This window comes from Leiobunum rupestre, chromosome 11 (assembly GCF_980474605.1).
Source record: "Leiobunum rupestre chromosome 11, qqLeiRupe1.1.hap1, whole genome shotgun sequence".
Classification (NCBI taxonomy): Eukaryota; Metazoa; Arthropoda; class Arachnida; order Opiliones; family Sclerosomatidae; genus Leiobunum; species Leiobunum rupestre.
The window spans coordinates 6,016,337-6,037,781 of NC_143394.1; the positions used below are offsets into that span (position 1 = coordinate 6,016,337).

General features: G+C 39.2%; 2 long non-coding RNA genes and 1 pseudogene across 3 annotated transcripts; 1 reads left to right on the forward strand and 2 right to left on the reverse strand.

Annotated features, from left to right (window-relative positions):
- Window positions 1-3,315: 3,315 nt before the first annotated feature.
- LOC149921204 (uncharacterized) lies at window positions 3,316-4,290 on the reverse strand. Its single transcript, XR_016477398.1, has 3 exons — window positions 4,165-4,290; window positions 3,444-3,877; window positions 3,316-3,383 (listed from the first exon to the last, which is right to left on the reverse strand). It is a non-coding gene; the product is annotated as an uncharacterized LOC149921204 (long non-coding RNA).
- Window positions 4,291-4,851: 561 nt separating this feature from the next.
- On the reverse strand, window positions 4,852-6,082 carry LOC149921205 (uncharacterized). Of its 2 annotated transcripts, XR_016477296.1 has the most exons (6): window positions 5,951-6,082; window positions 5,689-5,850; window positions 5,544-5,629; window positions 5,373-5,490; window positions 5,216-5,309; window positions 4,852-5,030 (listed from the first exon to the last, which is right to left on the reverse strand). It is a non-coding gene; the product is annotated as an uncharacterized LOC149921205 (long non-coding RNA). The 2 variants fall into 2 exon arrangements; XR_016477295.1 differs by having other exon boundaries at window positions 5,373-5,629.
- A 9,455-nt stretch (window positions 6,083-15,537) lies between these two features.
- Window positions 15,538-15,900, forward strand: LOC149921206 (deoxyuridine 5'-triphosphate nucleotidohydrolase pseudogene; annotated as a pseudogene).
- Window positions 15,901-21,445: the final 5,545 nt, after the last annotated feature.

Here is a 21,445-nt window from a genome sequence, read left to right on the forward strand (position 1 = left end):
TCACGATGCACTATCGCCATCTCTTATGGAGAATAATTAAATATGTAAAGGGTGATAAAAGTTGCTTTTGTGTCGATGACCTTGAGATCTTTGCTACAATGCGTGTTTTTACTTACACATTCACCGGTCCATTATCTCGGAACCATTTAATTATTTTATGTGATGGTAGTTATAATTGGTCGTTGGCTTCTTATCGAGGATCCTACGTGGTCCGACATTCGTCAAAATCCCGTAAACATGCCAGAAAGTTGATTTTAGAAATCTTGAAATCAACTTCAAAATGTCAATCATTCTTTATGATTTTATGTTTTTAAAATCTACCTAAAATCTCGAATTCATGTTTATAATCGCCAAATCACTTACAAAATCCCGAAATCGCGTTAGAAATCGCTTCCAAAATGACTTTGAAAATCGCAAAATAAGCCTTTATAAGTAGACCAATCTACTTTCTTTCGTCTCTTCCCAAGGGGCAGCTCACTCCAATGATTATTAGGACACCCTCGTATGATTAAATCATGATTAGATTAGATTAAAATTGAATCTGTAGCTTTGGCTGTACAAAGATTAAAAATGAGTAAATCATGATTACATTTTTAATCATCATGATTATTAGGACACCCTGTCAAAAAGTGATCTGCCCCTCGTCTCTTCCTTATGACCTTGAATTTTCGTTCCTTCTCGATGTCGGGTTTCCCTCATTTTAGACCTTGCTCAGTGGGTTGTTTTATCGCCAAATATTTGTTTTCGTAACACATGGTAAAATAAACGTGCTTTTGCCTCGCGTATTTAACAAGTGAACCCAGGGGCGTACCGAAGGGGTCGAACTGGGGAAGGCATGATTTTTTCCAACTGTTTTTTCGGCGGTGTGGAAAGTATCGGGGGGGGGAAGGGGCTGATGAAGCTTTCGGGAAGAAAGTTTAAAGGGGGGGGGGGTGGTTACTGACGCAGCTTTCGCAGATAAAACTTCGAGAGGGGGTCCTCGATGTGCTAACTCTCCGAAACATTGGGGGAGGCAGCGTTGCCAGATTCCGAAAGCTTGGTTATCGTACAGAGCTACGATATGGATCGTATTTTCAAAGTTGGGATCGTACGGCTCCTCAACCCCCTCTATTAATGAAAACTCCCCGAAAATAGGCACAAATGTTTCATTGTCATTTATTCGAGGTATGATCGGTGGTTGACTTTTTGTTGCTCATGTTTTATGTTTTTGTTAAATTTGTTTTACGGTATTTTAGCTAGTTTTCCCCAGTTTTTCCTTATCCCCAATTAGTTATCCCCCTTTTACCTTTTGTCTTGTTTGGTTTTTTTTGTTCTTTTCTCGTTACCGTTCCTGTGAAGCCTTGGCCGGGTCCGGGTCCTTTGTGGCGGAGGCTATGACCAACGTGGACGCCAATGCCTTTATGCACTCTGAGGAGGACGATGACGCTACGGGTTACCCAGCCCTAGACGATTTCATTGAAGTGAGGTCGCGGAAAAAGGCGAAAGTAGGGGCCCATCTCCAAAGGGGTCCCCCTTCCAGGGTACAAAACCCCGCGGCGATGCCGTTCCGATTGAAACCAAAGGAGGGCTCCAAGACATTTTCTGAGCTTTCTACAAAGGAGTTCCACAGACAAGTGGAATCAACGTTCGGCCGTGGGTTAGAGGCTAAGGTGTTGCGAAACGGCGACCTGCTGATTACCCTTGCCTCGGAGGAACAACGACAGACTATTCAGTCCTCATCATCGATCGGAGATATAACATACGATCTCAAAACTGGTGACTCGCCTCGGCTGACCACTTACAAGAAAATAATAGAAGTTCCGAACGATGTTACTAAAAGCGATATTTTGGAGTAATTTAAGGCTGCGGCAGTGGATGTTACTAGTGTCCGTCGCTTGAGTGGCAGAAGCTCTGCCTATGTCTTGGGCTTTTACGGGACTGTTCCACCCAGAGTCAGGTTCTTCAGTTCTTCCTATAGACTTTTCGAGGAGTGTGAAAATCCTCCAAAGTGTGTTAACTGCAAAAGTAACCACAATTGCAAGGACCGTAGATGTCCAAAGTTCAAACTGGAGAACTCTGTCATTACCATCCAGCGCCAGGAAAAAGTTCCTTTTCCGGAGGCTAGAGAGCTTGCTAAAACTAGGAGCTACGCACAAGTTACACGCCCGCCTCATCGTGATGGGCGTTCAAGGGCCCCATCGTCTCACGTTATGCCGCCAAAAGAAAAGCCGATTTCCCATACAAAGGAGCAGGCCCAACCAGTCCACCCACCCGCATCGGATTTTTTGGGCTTGGATGAATTTAAAAATCTCATTCGAGAACGTATCCAGGGAGTGGCCCAACTCTTTACTGGGGGTGGCGCGATTCCTCCTCCATTGGCCGTCGCTCTTGATACGCTACTGGATACCGCTATCTCCAAGTTTGCCCTTACTGATGGGGTTGCTGTTCAGTCAAAACAAGGCGATGTTCGTCCAGCCTACCGAGAGAATACAACAAGATCAAACTCCGTGCCACCTGATGGAGGAACGTAATTTCACTATTATTCAGTGGAATATTAGGAGTGTAAAAAGGAGGTTGGGGAACTCACAGCTATTCTTCGGCTTCACAAGCCAAGGATAGTCGCCCTTCAGGAGACATGGTTGAAACCGCCGGATAGACTGAATCTAGAATTTGGCTGTTATACGGTCTTCCGCTGTGATAGATCCACCCAGGGTGGAGGCCTGATATTTCTGGTGGATAAAACACTACACGCGTTCATGACACAGTCCCCTGGGTCTCTGGCCCAGAAATTTGTGAGGTTACACTTACAGTACATGATAAACAATATACGCTGGTCAATATTTACGATCCACACCGGACAGCTAATCGAGCTTTCTTTGATAACCTTATCGGGCGATTGGACACTCCCTATATTATTATGGGCGACTTGAATGCCCATCACACAATGTGGGGGTGTAACACGATCAACACTCAAGGTGACCTCATCGTTCGTTGGATTGAGGATACGGATCATTTGGTTCTTCTCAATAACGGGGACATTACTAGACATTCCATAGGAGTCCCGGATAGCGCATTGGATTTAACATTTGCCCGCTCCGACCTGGCTCACAGGCTTTCTTGGCACACGCTGCCCGGGGGATCCAGTGACCACTTCCCCATCCTGCTGACTTTGGAGGAGAGGGTCCCTAATCTTGTCAACACGACAACGCGCTGGCACTACCCACAGGCTGATTGGTTGGGTTTCCGTCACACTCTAACGGATGGAGTTGTTCACCCAGACTTCACAGTGCAGGTGGACTCGATTACAGCTTTGCTAGCCAACGCTGCTACACTGACTATTCCAAAGAAACTCTGTGGCGGTCCTAGTCAACCTCGCACCCCCCAGTGGTGGGATTCTTCTTGTCCTGTTAAGGTAAAAAGAATCAATGCACTACGACGGCTTGCAAGAAATAGTCGAACCTTACAGGATTACGTGAGCTATCGGAGGGCCGCTGCTGAATTCAGGCGGTATACCAAAGTACTGAAACGGAAGAGCTGGTAAGAATATTGTGACGGTTTAAATAGCCATTCCTCCCTCACCCAAGTTTGGCAGCGGGTCAAATGGTTTAGCAAAGGCACTACGTCAACCCAAAATATTACGTTAATTCAAGGTAACCAGATCTACTCTCAGCAAGGGGATGTTGCTGATGTCTTGGCGAACAGATTCCGGCAGAACGTGCATCTTCCACCGACTAGGTTCCTCCGGTCTGGTGCACCGGTGAGAGGTCCATCTCCATTAGGGGATCCTTACGATCTTCCCTTTACGCCAGCGGAATTAGAGAGTGTATTCTCACGTTTAACAAACTCGGCTCCAGGTGTTGATAACATCTCCAACCTTATGTTGAAGAACACCCCTAAACTTTTCCAAGAAAAGTTATTAGAACTGTTTAATTCTTTGTGGGTTCAAGGCTGTTACCCTACAGAATGGAAGCATGCGCTCTTACATCCTAATTGTAAACCGGGAAAAAACCCCCAAGATGTAAATTGCTATCGCGAAATTTCGTTGCTTCCTACCTTAGGAAAAACGTATGACAGATTGGGCCTGACAAGGCTTAGTTGGTTTCTGGAGGCCAGTGGTGGCATTCCGGATTCGCAATCGGGCTTTCGGAAAGGACGTCGGCCAACAGACAATATACTGAGACTCACCCAAGAGGCCCAAATCGCTATGGCTAGGGGCCACATCTGCGTTGTTATTTTTCTGGATCTAAAAGATGCCTTTGGTAGCGTACACCATCACGCATTACTATCCAAATTGGAAGCATTGGGTATTACTGGTAACCTGTACAATTGGTTGGAGAATTTTTTAAAAGGGCGTACAGCTGCGGTGAAAGTCGGCAACAAGGTTTCAGATACGTTTCCAGTCACTCGTGATTAGTCCCACTCTCTTTAATGTTATGCTGGCCGCCATTCCTGAAGGCTGTCCAGTCGGAGTTCTACACGGGGAACACGCTGATGATTTGGCTATCTGGGCTTCTGGGCGACATGCCCAGATTTTACAAGAACATCTTCAAGTGGCCCTAAATAATATGGAAGAGTATAGCAATGAATGGGGACTCACTTTTCAGCCGGAAAAATGTAAATATATGGTGATCCACAACAAGCGGAATACAGACTTTCTCGACGATACTTTCTTCACTTTGGGTCAGTCACGTTTAGAGAGGGTGGAGACGTATGTCTATCTTGGGGTCACCATCGATTCCAAATTGACCTGGCGCGCCCATATCGATTCCCTTCATGCGTCCTCCATGAAACGTTTGAATTTACTGAGATGTGTTTCCTCTACCTATTGGCGAGCCTCTAGACGTGCTCTGAAGGTATTATATACACAATTCATCCGGTTCCGACTGGATTACTCTTGTATGATATACAATACGGCGGCTAAAACACACCTTGACAAGTTAGACAGAGTCCAAAATGCAGCGCTTAGGGCAATTCTTGGAGTCCCAAAGTCTACCCGAATAGAAATGATGGAGGCGGAAGCTGCCGTTATGCCACTTTCCCTCCGAAGAGATCTACTTGGTGTACAATACCTAACATTAGGGGCTGCTTCTGATGCTCCGACTTATTATAGGGTGCAAGCCCAAACTAGTCTGGCAGCATTGCAGCCACATGAAGGAAAATGGCTATCGCATAAAACCCCTCCACTTCTAAAATACTGGAGGCAACTACTGCAACTTAATATTGATTGGTATCTTACTTTGGAACAGGACGCTCCTATTTCTCTGATCCCTCCTTGGCAGCCAGTAAAAGCTACAATCAATTGTAATTGGTTAAGGCTCTCAAAGATAAACCTGTCAGATGTAGAACTTTATCAGATGTTTTTCTCAGAACTAGACAAAATTCAGGCTACTCACACAATTATATATACCGATGGTTCAGTCAGGGAGGATCTTGGTTGCGCGGGTGCGGGTTTTTGTATCCCGGAACATGGGATTGAGAATCGGTCATTGGTGGATCCGGGTCATCCCATCACTACGGTGGAAATGTTTGCAATAAATCAGGCATTACGTTACGCTCATACTCACAGCCTTGGAGATATTATTGTCTGTTCAGACTCCAAATCTGCTCTCTCCATGTTCTCCAGCTTCAGTTTGGACTTCCAAGTCTTGACCTTTAGAACATTATGCGACAATTATCAGGGCCATCACTTTGTTATGGTGTCCTGCTCACGTGGGAGTGCCGGGAAATGTGGTGGCAGACCAATGTGCTGATGTTTCTCTCGTTTCTAGTCCCCCCTTTATCAGTGAGTTTCTTCCAAATTCGAAAAATTGCCTGAAAACTAGATGTTTGCAGTTAGTGTCAAACAACTGGACCACAGCGTGGCACCTCTTTCTAAAAAGTACGGATAGAGTTTGTTACAAACCAGTTCCATCGCGTGACATATTGTCAGCCTTGAGGCTTCCCCTGGCCAGACTGAACTGTGATCGCTTACCTACCAATGAAAGACTATTCCTTATCAACTTAAAACAGTCGAATGCTTGTACTAGTTGTAACACTCAGGAGGTCCAGACAGTGGAGCATATTCTGTTCTCCTGTGTTCGTGGTCAACCAGTTAGGCCGAGACTTTTCCATGCCCTAAACACAGGCAGATATGATACAAATCTACAAGGGGTGAAAACCGCGGTCCAAAACGGAGACATGGCAATCATTTCTGATATCTGTGCTATTTTCCGCGCGGCCAGTATTTTTTAAAGCGCAAGTAGAATACAAAGCAGACATAAATAGTCTTTTTTTTGTTAAAAACACAACGGAAAAAAAAGGAAATATTATACAGAGGCATATTTATGAGTAATTATGTTACGTATGGTTTTATTATAGACCAATGGCTTTATTAGTTTTGTCTGAAAACTATATAGGTATACACCATAGAAATCAGAAAGTAGAACGATTTTTGAAATGGTATTCCACGCGCCGATTTGAAACTGGGGGATTAGTCAGTAACGCCGTCTTTTAACAATTTCCTTTATTCGAAACGAAGGTAGACCTTTTTAGTTAAATTAGCGGGAGAGGCCGCCACGAGCGGATTCCGCCAAGTTTTAGTAAAGCCAAACCTACGTTTCTAATCGGCCGGTATTCTGTCATTCTTTGCCTCTAAATTGAGAAGTGAAGACAGGCTTCCGTTTAAATTAGCTACGACTACAGGGCTACCTTTCACGAGCTGCACTTACTCTGATCCCTGGAACTAGGCTGTGCCTGAATTTCCCTAATTCAGCGTAGAAGTCGGAGCTCTGCGGATATATTACTAAATAAAAGCTCTTAACAAGCGTCGACTATATATGCCTAGGCGGAAATACGGCCCTGAATCTCGGATCGTACTTTGGATCGTATTTTATCTCAGGATCGTATTATAGACGTACGATCCCGCCTTCGGATCGTTTATCGTACCGAGCGTCTAAATATCGTACAAATACGATCCAGATCGTACATCTGGCAACTCTGGGGGGAGGCTCCCTCTCCCATCCTTGGGTACGGCCCTGGGTGAATTAAATTGGTTTTGCTTTCTTCGTTTTCACTAGATTCGTCATGGCTAATCTCATTAAAAATGACCAGCTCTCTTAACGAAACGACGGCAGCTGCGATGTTAGAAAAGTCGCCATAGGATTTTAACCGTTGTTTAGTAAACACAGGATACAATACGCTCAGTTCGTTAGCAAAATTACATGATACATGTATAACGGAAATTGAAATTTCGGAGTCGTTCGTCAAGGAGAATAACGACATGTGCAATTGTTTTAACCTAACATAAAATTCGGGTCTTTGGTAATGCTTCCCGACTGTATTACGTTTTTGCCCCTCTTGAGTAATATTATAATTCAAAGAAACACAGAAAATTCAAGAAAAGCAGTTTTTATATTTTATAACAATAAAACTAAACTTAAATGCCTAAATATGAAATAACAAAAACCAGTATATAAATCTGGAAATAAGTCTAAAAATCTTAAAAACAACCCAAAATTAGAAAGCTCGTTCTTTAAAGTAACAAGATGTCACGGACATTTGGGTGCACACAGTCCCACTGCTTTGTTAAATCATTCACCCCCAGGGGCGTAGGAACGTTCTAGAAGTTGGAGGAGGCAAAGTGAAACCAAAAGGGGTCTGGAGAATGGTTTTGAATTTTTAATGGAGTGTAGCTTCTCCGAATGCATTTGTACATTTTTCTACTATATACATTGGCGGGAAAAGACTGAAATTTAAACAAAGTTGAGGTTCTATAAGCTTTATATGTTTTTAAAATGATAATTTGAGCCTTGCGAAGATTTCAACTGACCAAAAAGTTGGAGCGGGCAATAACATTAGTTGTCCCTCCCAGTAAAATTCTAGGGTGGGGCATTGCCCACCTGCCCCCCCTGTCACCCCCGTATAAAAATTCGCGCCAAGTTCAACATTAGAAATTCACACCAGAAAGTTAGCAACAAAGTAAATTACTAACATAGCCCGATATAAAACATTCAACCTCTGCAAAAGTTCATATCAGAAACCACCCAATTAGAGACATTCACGCTATATAAAAATAAACGGCATAAAAAAGTCTATATGTGTGTATTTCCAAATAATCGCCAAAAAGGTACGTGATTTTGGTTTTCTAGCGACAAAACATCAAAATCGTCAAGAATTCAAAAATTAGGTTGAAATTCCCGAAATCATCGTGAAAACCCCGAAATTAAAATTAAGATTTCTGAAATCATTGTTAAAATTTCAAAATCTCAAAATCTCGAAATCATTTTGAGATTGCAAATCCCGTACGGAAATTTAAGTAATATCGGACCTCTCGCGTGGAATATTCAGTAAAAACGGTTCCTGAACTCTAAAATGTCATCCAAATAACTACCGTGCGTGAGTTCCAAGGGCCTTCGTTACGCCAGTATAATTTCGGAAAAGTAGTAACAGGAAAAAAACGCCTTTTTGACGTTTTTCGAAAGCGCATTTCAAACTTCGTTTACACTAAATTATTAAAATACTACTCACATAGTTATTGTTTTATTTTCATTTTATAATTTTATCTAGGTAGGGTTTAAAATGGAATTATTTTTACTAAAATGTTATATTTTGAGATAACTGTATTTTAAACTAAGGTTGCAAATTATTACTCGGTATTCGACTATAATGCAGAAACCTTACAAGGAATCAAGGGTTATATTTGCTATTGACCAGTAATAACGAAATTTTACTACTATTCCCGGGTATTCAATGGTATAAATTACGTAATACAATGTTTTAAAAGTTAAATATGTTTTACTAAAATTTAAATATGTTTTACTAAAATTTAATGTTTTGAGATACCTGGATTTGAAACAAATGTTGCAAATTATAATTCGGTATTCGACTGTATTGAAGAAATAGTTAAGCTAAGATGAACCACCGATTGCCTGATGGACTGAATTCAAAGAGCATTTTAAATCGCGAAAAAGTAGAGGAGTCCATCACAAAGAGGGGGGGGATAAACCCTAAAATAAATTAAACACATTAAAATTACCAACGACGTACTCGGACCAATGGGTCTTCGAGAGTAAAATAAAGACGCAAAACTCGGATCAGATAGGCCTTCGAGTCGAAAACCATATAATTAAACTAAAATAAAATGCCTGAGATTCCAACTGTAGACCTGTTGCGCCCTATTTGGGGCTCAACAGTACTGTACAGGGAATTTTTATAGGCCTATATCAAAAGGTGGGTAAGAATGTCAACCCACCCGATGAAATTTGAATTTATATGGAGACGAATTTCCTGTCTTGCGTAGTTTCTTGCTTCGGTTTCCCCTTCCATAAAGACTTGTTGAGGTTAATGGTAATAGTGAGTGTAGGCAGCTGTTGGCTCGGGTGGCATGAAGGGCTTGCCACCACCCTCCTACGCATTGTAACCCGGCCACCTGAATTAATGGCTTTAAAAGTCGCTTAATGATTTAGGCCTAAGGTGGTGCCTTGGGTATTAGCCTAGCTGATTATTATTATAGCAGTTTCTGATTGATCTTTCATATAAATTCAAATTTTGCAGGGTGGGTCGACATTTTTACCGACCTTTTAATATAGGCCTATTGCAGAAAACGTATAAGTTATCAAGGGCGAGGGGGTAGTCACTTAAGTAATCAGGTGTAGAAATCATAGGTAATCACGGGAATTCAGAAATCAGGTGTACAAAATATTTACCCTCGATCAAGGGTAATATTTGGTATTTACTGGTAAACGAAAATTCACGAGTAGTTAACGGAATTCACACGTAATCACGGGTATTCGACGGTATATAACGGTATTCATAGGTAATCAGGGTACCAAAGGTAATCACCGGTATTCAAGAGAAAACACACGAAACCAAGGGTAGTCCTCTATAGTCAATAAAAAAACGTATTCGGGTAGAAATAATCATAATCAACGTAATCACGTTAATCATTTTAGAAACCAGTAGAAATCTTTTACAGGGAATCAATGTAAATATTTAGTAATCAGTAATCAGGCGTAAAAATATTTACTAAATGAGTAGCCCCTCGTGCAGATCGAGGGAAATTTCCCACATCTAAAGAAATTCAGACGTCAAAAAACGGAAATCAGAACTAAGAATTTTAAAATCTAGGGAAATTTGATGTGGGATGATTTGAAAGATAGAATAATATATATATTAAACAAATTACCTTTCTCATATGCTCACTATATTATATTTTAAGCCTTCACTAAAAGAGTAACTAAATAAAAATTTAAAAATAAACCCAACATTAGAGATAAACTTAGGATTTATGGTTATATAGTTCGATATTTGGAATGTAGATAGCACTATATTTTCAATACTAGAAATATAATTATTTCGAAAACAATTAATCCCACCTTTTTTTCAAGGTTACTATAGTACATTTTTACGCAAATATGATTGTATCTAGTGTTTTCGAAAACAAGGAAAATTGTCGTACAAAAAGGGAAATATTAACATCGAAAAAGGGAAATTTCATTTTCGCAAGCTGGCATCACTGTATTTACGTCCTAAAGAGAGATACTGAGTCGTTTGATTGAGTGAAAGTATAGCTTGTAAAACTGATATCATCACTTACTATAAAACTATCGGCGTTTAAGCCTAAGCTCCTTTCCTCGTCTTTTTTCGCTTTTCGTTTATCTGTAAGTTCTTCCCGTTTCTTTCTTTCTTTTCTTTCTCTCTCCTGTTTCCTTGCTTGGCCCTTGGTTAAGTATGCCAAAGGTTAAAACTAAAAGGGTCTCCAACCAAAAAAAACTGAAAAAAAATCTCATGATGCTAGCCATTCAGACACGGATGGCGAAGAGGAATCCATATCTGACACACCTTTAAGTGACACAGACAAAGGAATCCAAGTACATTCCTTCATTCTAACACCTCTACAAGCTGACAACGACAAAGAGCGCTACATATTCAAAGAAATTGGTGGAAAAGCCATTGCGCTGGACCTCAAAGCAAAGATTAATGATATTGCGGATATGAGTATACTCCGAAGCGGAGCAATCTTTATCAAACCTTTATCGACTCGCCAAGGAAATACAATTAAAGCTTTAAAAGAGGTTTGTAATATTAAAATCTCTGTTAAACAAACTGGTTCCTGTCAATCTATGAGAAATGGAGGTGTGATATACAATGTTGACAAAGCTATAACAGTTGAAGAGATTCAGCAAGATTTAATGCAATGCAAGATTCCAACCACAGCCATTCGAAGGTTGGGGGAAAACAGCACTACAGTATTGATTGAATTCAGTGACGACATTCCAAAGGAAATTAGCCTATACTATCAAAAATTCAAGATATATCCTTATGAAAGAAGACCGGTACAATGCAGAAACTGCTATAAACTGGGACATCTACAAAACCAATGTAAAAGGGCAACGACATGTGCCAATTGTGGAAAACAACATTCGAATATGGACAGCTGCACGGCCACTCCAAAGTGTGTCAACTGTAAAGCCAAGCATTCAGCGAAGTCTCGCTTTTGTATGGAAAAACAAAAGAAAAAAATTTTACAAATACAAGAAACTCAGCAAATCACCAAGAAGGAAGCGATAGTTGTCCACAAGACTCAGATAACACAAACCGTTTACCAATACAATGATGACAACTTCCCAGCTATGCCTAAAAACTATACGCCGAATGGGGCCTCCACCTCAAAAAGTATGTCATCAGCTTGGAATACTCCTCTTCTTTCTAATAACTCTGTTGCCAAATTAGATGACACACAATACAAGCAGATGTTTTCATTAATGATACAAATTCTACAAGATGTTCTACATCAACTAGGAGGACATCATCAATCCAGTATAAATAACGCCATAGCGTCGAGTATTACTAGTCGTCTACAAACATCCCTGCCTTCAAATTTACCAATGGCCAATCAACAGCGAGATGTCCTTCAGTGTCTTGTTGACGAAATGGGCCTTAATCCAATGGAAGATGCCTAAAATACAGGATTCTACTCTTCACATAATTCAATGGAACATTAACAGTTTACAAGCACACATTGCCGATTTAAGTAAAATAGTACAAGACGTAACTCCAATGATCATTGCTCTACAAGAAACCAAACTTAACAATAAAATCAGTAATAACTTTCATTATAATTGCTATGATATCTTCCGAAATGACAGAACCCATTCTACAGGAGGTGGTGTTGCCATTTTAGTTAATAAAGGGTGTAGCGCTACATCACTACTACTACCGCCGAGCGTAAATCTGGAATATATTGGAGTTCAATTCCAATGGGGTACAAAGAAGTTACAAGTAGTTAATGTTTATGACTCGAAAGGAAAGGCTACTTCGCAAGAATAAGAGGGCTTATCGCATACCTTGCAGGCACCATTCCTTATACTTGGCGACTTTAACGGACACCACACAGAATGGGGAAATACCACTTGTAACTCTCAAGGCCACAAAATTTCAAAATGGCTCTCAGAAACGGACAACTTGGTCCTACTAAACACTAACTTACCAACAAGAATTGATTGCAATGGGAAATCTTCAGCATTAGATCTTACAATCGCAAGTAATGACATTGCAGCTGATATATCGTGGGATGTCCTGATGCAAGGAACGAGCGACCATCTTCCGATACATTTAACTATATACTCTCAAGATTTGATGTCACCTTCCACTGTAAACAGAAGAACATGGCACTATACCAAAGCAGACTGGTGACTGTTTACCAATCTTATGCGTGCGGTGGCCATTGATCATCCTGAAGTTTTTACTTCTTGGTCAACAATTCAGAGAGAACTGCTACGCGCAGCAGAGACTTGTATACCCTCAACACATTCAGCTTCAAGGAAGACATTTCGTCGGCCAAATGCTCCGCCTTGGTGGACTAAAAAAATTTAAGAAAAACAAAAGGAGGTCAATTCTTTACGGAGGGCTATGTGTTAACGTACCTTAAATAGGCGTTCTAACATTTAGGACTTCAAATTAATACAGACAATTTTCTAAGAAGTTTAACTAATGAAATGAAATATCAGTGCATGCATTCCGCCTCTTTTAGCCTAGTTCTAGCGAGCAGACAATAGTTAGCAAACACGACCAAACTTAAAGCTCACTGTTGAGTACTGTAAAGCTTTTAGAGTTGGTAGTGTAAAACTGCCAACTCTAAAATAATTCGAAAGCTCTTATTTCTAGCTCGGTCTACATTTAGTATCTGGCAACACTTGAAACACAATCACGTGACCTCCCTGATTTTTTGTAAACACCTATTGGTTTACTAAAGGAAATCAGACGACACGTACCACACCTACTTTACAAAAAATGGGAGGTCAGCAATTTACCACCTCCAAAATGGAAGTAGCTGATGAATTAGTTAAATTTTATGGTTCACAATATTTTATTCCTCAATGTCGAGAGGCGATGAATCCGGGTTTTGGTACGCTGGGACTGCCCAATGACAATCGCACACAGGACTATAATAATAATTTTGTGTTGGAGGAGCTCCTAGCAGCATGGACATCGCTAAAAAACACTGCACCTGGAAAAGACGATTTATCCAACTATATATTGATGCACTTACCGGAAGAATGTCTCACTCTCTTACTTAAATACCTCAACACCTGCTGGACGACACATCATTATCCTGAGGACTGGAATGATGGCATTATTCTTCCTTTCCTTAAGCCGGGAAAGAATTCACTAGATTCATCATCCTATCGCCCTATTGTACTACAATTGTCTCTCAAAAAGCTATTTGACAAGATGGTAGAAACTAGATGCAGACACTCATTTGAAACATACGGCCTACTTGCAAGGACCCAGTCTGGATTTCGGAAAGGGCGGTCAGCCATTGAACATCCGTTACGGATTAAACTGGATGCGGAGAGAGCTTTTCAACAAAAAGAATACATGGGAGTGGTATTTCTGGATTTGAGAGATGCATTCGGAAGTATAACCGCTAAGAAACTTTTAAAGAATCTCACGCAGCACGGGTACAATGGCCATCTTTACCACTGGATATACAATCTTCTATCGGAGAGAAATATGAAAGTATATATAAACGGCATTTACTCAAAGTCAATACTGTTTAACAGCGGGCTTCCACAAGGCAATCCACTTAGCCCGCTTCTATTCTCAATCATGGTCAACGACATCTGTCAGGACATTCCTTTCGGTGTACAACACGGATTACACGCAGATGATATTGCAATCTGGGCCAGAAGTACTTCAATTAAAGACTTACAATCAGCACTGCAACAAGCTCTAAATGTTATTGCCCTTTTTGTAGAAGAATGGCAACTCAGCCTTCAATACTCCAAATACAACTACATTCTTATCACTAGAAAGCGAAAATATTTAGAGTCCTTTTCTCTACATATAGATGGCAATGTACTGACAGAAGTAAAGGAATACAAATACTTAGGTATCTGGATAGATTCCAAATTATCCTGGTCTACACATATAAATTATCTTGCTACCGAATGTAAAAGAAGACTGAATATTCTTAAAGCAATAGCCGGGAAAAGTTGGGGAGCGACAAGTGCTGCCATGCAAATAATTTACTGCCCATTCATCCGTGCAAAACTGGAATATGGGTCATTAGTGTTTTCCAGTGCTTGCAAAACGCGGATGTCGGTACTGCAAAAAATTCAAAATATAGCTTTACGTTTAATACTTGGAGTCCCAAACTCAACGGACGTCACAGCTCTGCATAGTTCCACTGGCATTTTGCCACTATACGATAGATTTCTGGAAAAAGAATTAGACTTTCTGGCAAAGCATCAAGATGGAAAGACATTAGTTTCCACATCTGTACTTCAATATGCTCGACTACCTGAAATACAGCAGCAATCACTGGGCAATAGATTGGCTCACTTATCCTATAGTATGGATTTGAAAGAATGGATCATACCAAAAAATAAACGTTATCAACTACCATATATAAACTATCCCCCGTGGATCTCTCGAGGCAGTTCGAACATAATAACTGATAATTGGCTACCATCTAAGAAAGGGGATTTTTCCACCGCTGAAATATATCAGTGCTTTCAACAAACTCTGCACGAGATCTCCAAACCTGACAATACTTTGGTTGTATACACCGATGCTTCACTGTCTACGATGAATAACACGGCTGGGATTGGTGTCTATATACCGCAACTCAATAAAAAGTACTACTTAATAGTCAATCATGGACATGAAATCTCACGGTTGGAACTACTTGCAATTGATATTTCATTAGTATTGATGCAGACGTTTTCCTACCTGTGATATTATGGTCAAGTATCATAAAGAGGTAACCGCACTCAACTGCTCCAGATGCTTAGTAAAGGAAGATATTGATCATATACTACTCCATTGCCCACTGTATGCCGAGTTTCATAGGATAATACAGAATATATTTCCTCAAAAACAGATTTTATCGCGGTGCTTTATAGCGGAGGAGATTGCACATCACAATTTATTACTCATCACCGCGGTCGTAGAACTTCTAAAAAGATATTGCAAAAACAATAAACGATTTCCTTATCTTATATAACGTTTGTATTTCAACAGATGCAGTATCAAAAGTTGTCGTCTATGGCACTCTCTCCAACAAAAAGATCCCCAATGGCAGCGGGATATGATCTTTATAGCCCTATTGATATCACTCTTCATCCACGCTCCAAAGAGAAAATAAACCTGGACTTGGCGTTGATGTTCCCGGAAAGGACATATGGTCGGCTATGTGCGAAACAAAACATGCTCGAAAACGGCATCCTTTTGGGAGCCGGGGTAATTGATGCAGACTACAGGGGTAATGTTGGAGTTGTACTGTTCAATATTACCTACTCTTCCTGGCAAATTAAACGTGGAACAATAATTGCTCAATTGTTATGTGTACCAATTCTTGAAAATCTGCAAACAGTGGAAGTGTCAGAACTACCAGACAGAGACCGCGGTGCTTCGGGCTTTGGATCTTCTGGAAAATAATATTATCCATTTGTATATATGCTATAGTTTCTTTGTGTTTACAATATGTAAGACGGACAGCTCCTTAATATACACTGTTTATTTTGAAAATATGTAAATACATATTTTGTTTAAAAAAAAATCAATGTTGATATGTAAAAAATTTTGTTTTGTGCATTTCGGCCGGGTTAGCGGACTGTACTGTCTCACCAACCTGTCTCAGTAATAAAAAAAATAAAACTATCAAACGGTCTAATTGTTCATCGGTCAACCTTAATTAGTTAATTTAAGTAGTATCTGAAGTAATGGGATCATCATCGGACGAAAGTTTCGAAAAGCCGTTACGAAGGAAACTAAATAAGGACGTTCAATTTGGAGAAAATGCTAATGTTAGTCAGCAGGAGCTTTCGAGAATTGTATTTGAAACAGTTGATAAAATTCATTCAAACAAGAAAATATCACAATCTTTGGAAGCAAATGGAAACGAAGCGAAGGTAGGCGCCGCTCGTTCATCTTTGACTACACCTGTTGTTCAAAGTTCCAATTTTTAATATGAACTTGAAGCAAGCCATGACTAAAATTTTTCGACCAACTTATCCTATGCCACATTACAAGAGTGCGCTTGCGGCGACTCCTGCCCAATCAACAAAGAAAAAATCCAAAAAGTAAGTAATGTTTTGTTAATTATTCAACTAAATTTTATCAATAGAAGGTATTCTTTTGACATCGTGATCTAAATAGTTGAAGGCTAGTGACATCCCCTTTTACCCATCACGCCCTGCCTTAGAGCCATGGCCGCCATCTTGTCTATATTTATCTCAATGGCGTAAAGTTAACGTAAAAGAATAGGCGAGGTGGTATGCTGAGTAAGCTACAGCAATAGGACGAGGGCCCTTCAAATATAACGCAGGTCCGCTCTAAACCACCTATAACACCATAAAGGGTGCATAAAACTTTTCATCAAACCTATTTGCACACAATCTATCTCACTATATATATAGGAATTTGTGTGTATTAGTTTCACTTACAGTGTAGAGATGAGGCGAGCGCCCTGTGAAACCGGATGCTGCTTGAGCCGGATGGGTAAAAATGTTGTCGGCCGGAAATAGGCGGGTTTTTGAAGTTGTTTATGGCGTGGGCTCGGGTTAAGGCGGGTTTTAACTATGTCGAGCTTGGGCCCAGATCCCACTCATTCCGTTTTTGTTCCTCGTATACGCCTAAGGTAATGGCTGCAAAACATTTTGTTTGCTAAATAATTTGGAAAGTGTCATCTGTTTAGGCTGATTTTCACTTGGCTTTATCCAGACGCTGCCCGGTATAATTTTAAAGTCAGATTCGGATTATCCATTCTGGATTTAGAATTTTTTCTTTCGTATTTTACTGCGGAGCATGAGTCACTTCGAGGTCGGCCTATAAGCTACCCAGATTCCCACGGTAAAAATTCCAAATACAGATGTATACATCTAAATTTGGAATTTGGACCGTGGGAAAACAATTCAATACTTGTATACGTGTACACAGTGCTCCAGATCCCCCAAATTTCGGGAAATTTCCGACAGATAATGTCGGATTATTTGAACATATTACGGTTCCGTACACTATTCGATTTATTGTAATATAAGAACGGAACCAATGCTATCCCTGGCGGAAAAACTAGCGTTCGTGAAGGAATATCGAAAAACCGAAATGGATAGTAGAACATCATATTAAAAAAATTATAAATTTTCAGTTTCTCAAGAATATTCATACCCTCTGCATAGAGGGGAAAAAATTAAAACAAAATGTCGCGGATAATTAATCACACAAACCGACTCGCTCTCTTTCATGATTCATCCTCCCAGAACCTAGGTACAAAGGTCGCTTCTCATCCGCGCGTTTGCCTTTGCTTTAATTTCGATTTTGGTTTTATTCTCATCCGCGACTCCGCGCGTCTGTTGTTAGGCTAATGTGATGATGATTTTTGAATAGTTTTAGAGATATTTTATAAAATAAATAAAGATATGTGCTACTTTTGAATGCGTTTCGTCACTTTTGTAGTTAGAAAACACTTAAACTTAAAAATTTAAAAAAAAACCGGCCCGCCCTGGTTTTTGGTTTTTCTCTCCCCCGACCCCAACTCAGACTAAAATATCACCCCATACGATCACTACTTATAATTAAAATTAAGCAACGCAGCATATCTAGGTTAATTGGAGCCACCGCTATTCAAAAACATATTTTTTCATGAAAATCGGACTTAATAGAAGGAACGTTATGTAGATTTTTAGGCGAAAATCACGAAAATAGTGGTCTCGTAAGATGATCCCAAACCTTACTTGAAATAAATATTTACTGATATAACCGAAGATATAGGTAGTCTGGGTCCTGACTTAAGGAAAAATATTTGTTTAACTTAATTTTAGATACAATACCAAACACACCAAGCAAAATATTAAAAACAGTAAATTGGACAAATGTCCTACTTTTTGGGCTAAGATTTATAAAAATTATATCAAGATATCGAGCCTAGTAAAGCCGTCTAACGATACATAATTGACCTTTATAGCCCTAACTGTTATAGATATTTGTACGACACGGTGGCATCAGCTACACTGTATGTAAAACCAATACATACAATCCGAATAAATTATCTTTGTTAACAGTTCATTCTTAATACATTAGCGTGACATCTCTTTTATACTTAAAGGGAATATAACCTCTAATAATTCTGTCGCCCCCAAGAGTTCCAATATTGGCCGCTGCTACGAATGGCTCTTATAATTCTGGAGCTACTTAATGGTTTATTGTGGGGCCCATCAGTAAAATTGTTGGGGTCTTTCATAAAGAACGCGTTGGAGGTTATATTCCCTTTAAGCCCAAACTATTGACATTTGACGACAGTTACGGCACTTAACTTAAGCTTTTAACAGTCTTTTTCCGATATTTAATTTTATTGAAATGTTAGCCCAGTATCTTATGTACTCTGAAATAATCTCAACATTACGAAAAAACTCTAAATAGTTTTGGGCGTGCATTACTATATTATAATTATTTTTATTTGTTTAGCATTACTTGTAAATATCTAAACTAAATTATATTAAATTATTATTATTTTTGGATATAGAAGTACCTGCTCTGACATTACCGAAAAGAAAAATAGGTTTACTTCCAGTTTTGGTCTAGAAGCCATATTGCTTTTGGGACCAAATTCCGCAAAAGTATCTAGGAATGATGTCAGAACAACGTTGCAATAAATAGGCTACATCATAAATTGGCTAATTTTTTAAAAACATTGGTCATCGGATAAAGTTTTGGAACATATTCGAAAGAATTTCAAAGACATTCGTTCAAATGATATCAGGTAAAAAATCGAATAAATATTATTTTATAAAACTAACATCGGAAGTAAATCATATTAGAAGCTCATACTGGGAAGACGTAGTTAACTGCCTAATCTTCCCGTAGGGTCATTCCATGTCAATTCGACTAGCGGAAAATTTGCCTAATCTATAATTTCAATAATATTTTTTCTACGAGTATAGTAGCTTAAGAAAACTCGTTTCCCAAAGTTTTAGACGTGTAATTGAATTATTTGCAAAGTTATAATTTTTTTTTTAATTTTGGGTTATTTTCGATTTTAAAATGAGTTTTTCTCGAATATTTTGGTATCTAATAGACATATACCAAAGAGAATATGCAAATTAAGTATAAATTTAGTGCTGAATCCGAATATGGGAGTCAATGTTCGCTAAAAAAATTACGAACCGAAATAATTGACTACTTGAAGGGTCCAATAGACTCCCAGATTTCGACTTGTACTCCACCTTAAAAATTTTGAAAATTTTATATTTTTGGCCCAACAGGCTAGTTACTTTAAATTATAAATGGCATCAATGAGAAATTATTTTAAAGCAGAAAAAAAATTATTATTATGTTAAAAAAACACGAAATGAAATACTTTACATTTTTTACTAAATATTTCAAGACTTTCCGGATATATAGAAAATTTCAAAGTGTCCGTGGGAGGTAAAAAGGAAATGGAAACATCCGCACTCACAGAATTAACACCAGGGAAATGCGTTGCCTGCGTTTACGATGGAAAGATATACTTCGGTGTTTTGGTTTAAATTTAAGATTAAAATGACGAAACTTTCGTAAAATATTTGCACCCTCCTGGTTTAGTAACATCATACCACTGGCCAAGAAGATAACTTAGAGAAGACTTGTGTTGGATTCCTGAATGCAATGTTTTTTGTGAAGTGCAAAGTCCATCAACTTCAATACAAGTTCCTAAAAAAGCCTATCAATCTCCTGGAAAGGGTACTAGTAAAGTACAATATCCAAAAGAAAGTTTAAATAATTTTGTTTCCTACTTTCCTTTTAAATATTTGATTCTCTATTGGAATAATAAAATAAACATTCTGGTTTAAAATAATTTATCATTGATGCCATTTTTAATTTAAAGTAACTAGTAGAAGGAAAGTAAGGGCGAGGCTCCGATCCTAGGATCGAGGATCGAGGATCCAGGATTTAAGGGGTGAAATGGGGGTAAAATCGTCGAAAAGTCAATGTATTTAGGGTATTTCTCGCGACGATTTGTTTTCCCGTATATCAACATATTGTGTCCAGGCCAACTTGTTCATTTATCTACGCTTATCTCGAAAGATACTTGAACGTATATCTTATCAAGTTTTATCGTACGGAATAAGTTGAAATGATGTAAAAATTGATAAACTAGGCGACGCGTGCGCAGATTACCCCGGGGGACGCGGTTAATTTGAATTGAAGTGTTTTGACGTCATGGAATATTCGTTGTTAAAGTAGAATGGAAATATTTTTAAACTTCATTTTAATATCATTGTAGTATGCTTGACACTTGAACCAATCTCACGAGTATTTCTTAAAACGAATATCTCGATCGCGTTTTATCGTACGAAATAAGTAGAAATTATGTAAGTTGTATGATTAATAACCTAGGCAGGAAGATAGCGCGCGCGTGCGTGGATTACCTGGGAGGCGTGGATTACCTGGGAGGCGCGGATTGCACGGGCGCGCGGTTAATTTGAATTTAAAACATGGATTCCCTCTCCGAAATAATTCATGTACCCAAAATTGGACTGCAAGTTTTTTTCTTTTAGGGGAATCTCTATGGGAGTTTAACATTACAATAAAGCTAATAGGTCCAGTTTGGGGTACTTTTGGTCCGAAATGGGGTACATAGGGCCGAAAATGGTGACTTTGGTCGTTTTAAGGGTACTTTTGTTCTATTTTGGTCCATTTTTGGGTACATCAGAAAAGCAGTTGGAAAAACGACGAGCCTTATTTTTTTTTTTCCCACCCATCTCCAAACTCCAAAAATTTATTGCTTTAATTTATTTATCGCTTCCGTAGGTATAAAATAAGATAAAAACCACTTACCTATATTTTAATTACGGTAAATTAAAAATACTTAATTAGTGTACTAAGTTACGTTTAAAAGAACCTTTTGTAACAATTCCAATATGTAAATATAGGTATAAGGATTGAAAAAATACTTAAAGTGGTTTTACTGATAAACTCTAAAGGAATTTAACTTTAAAGGGTATCT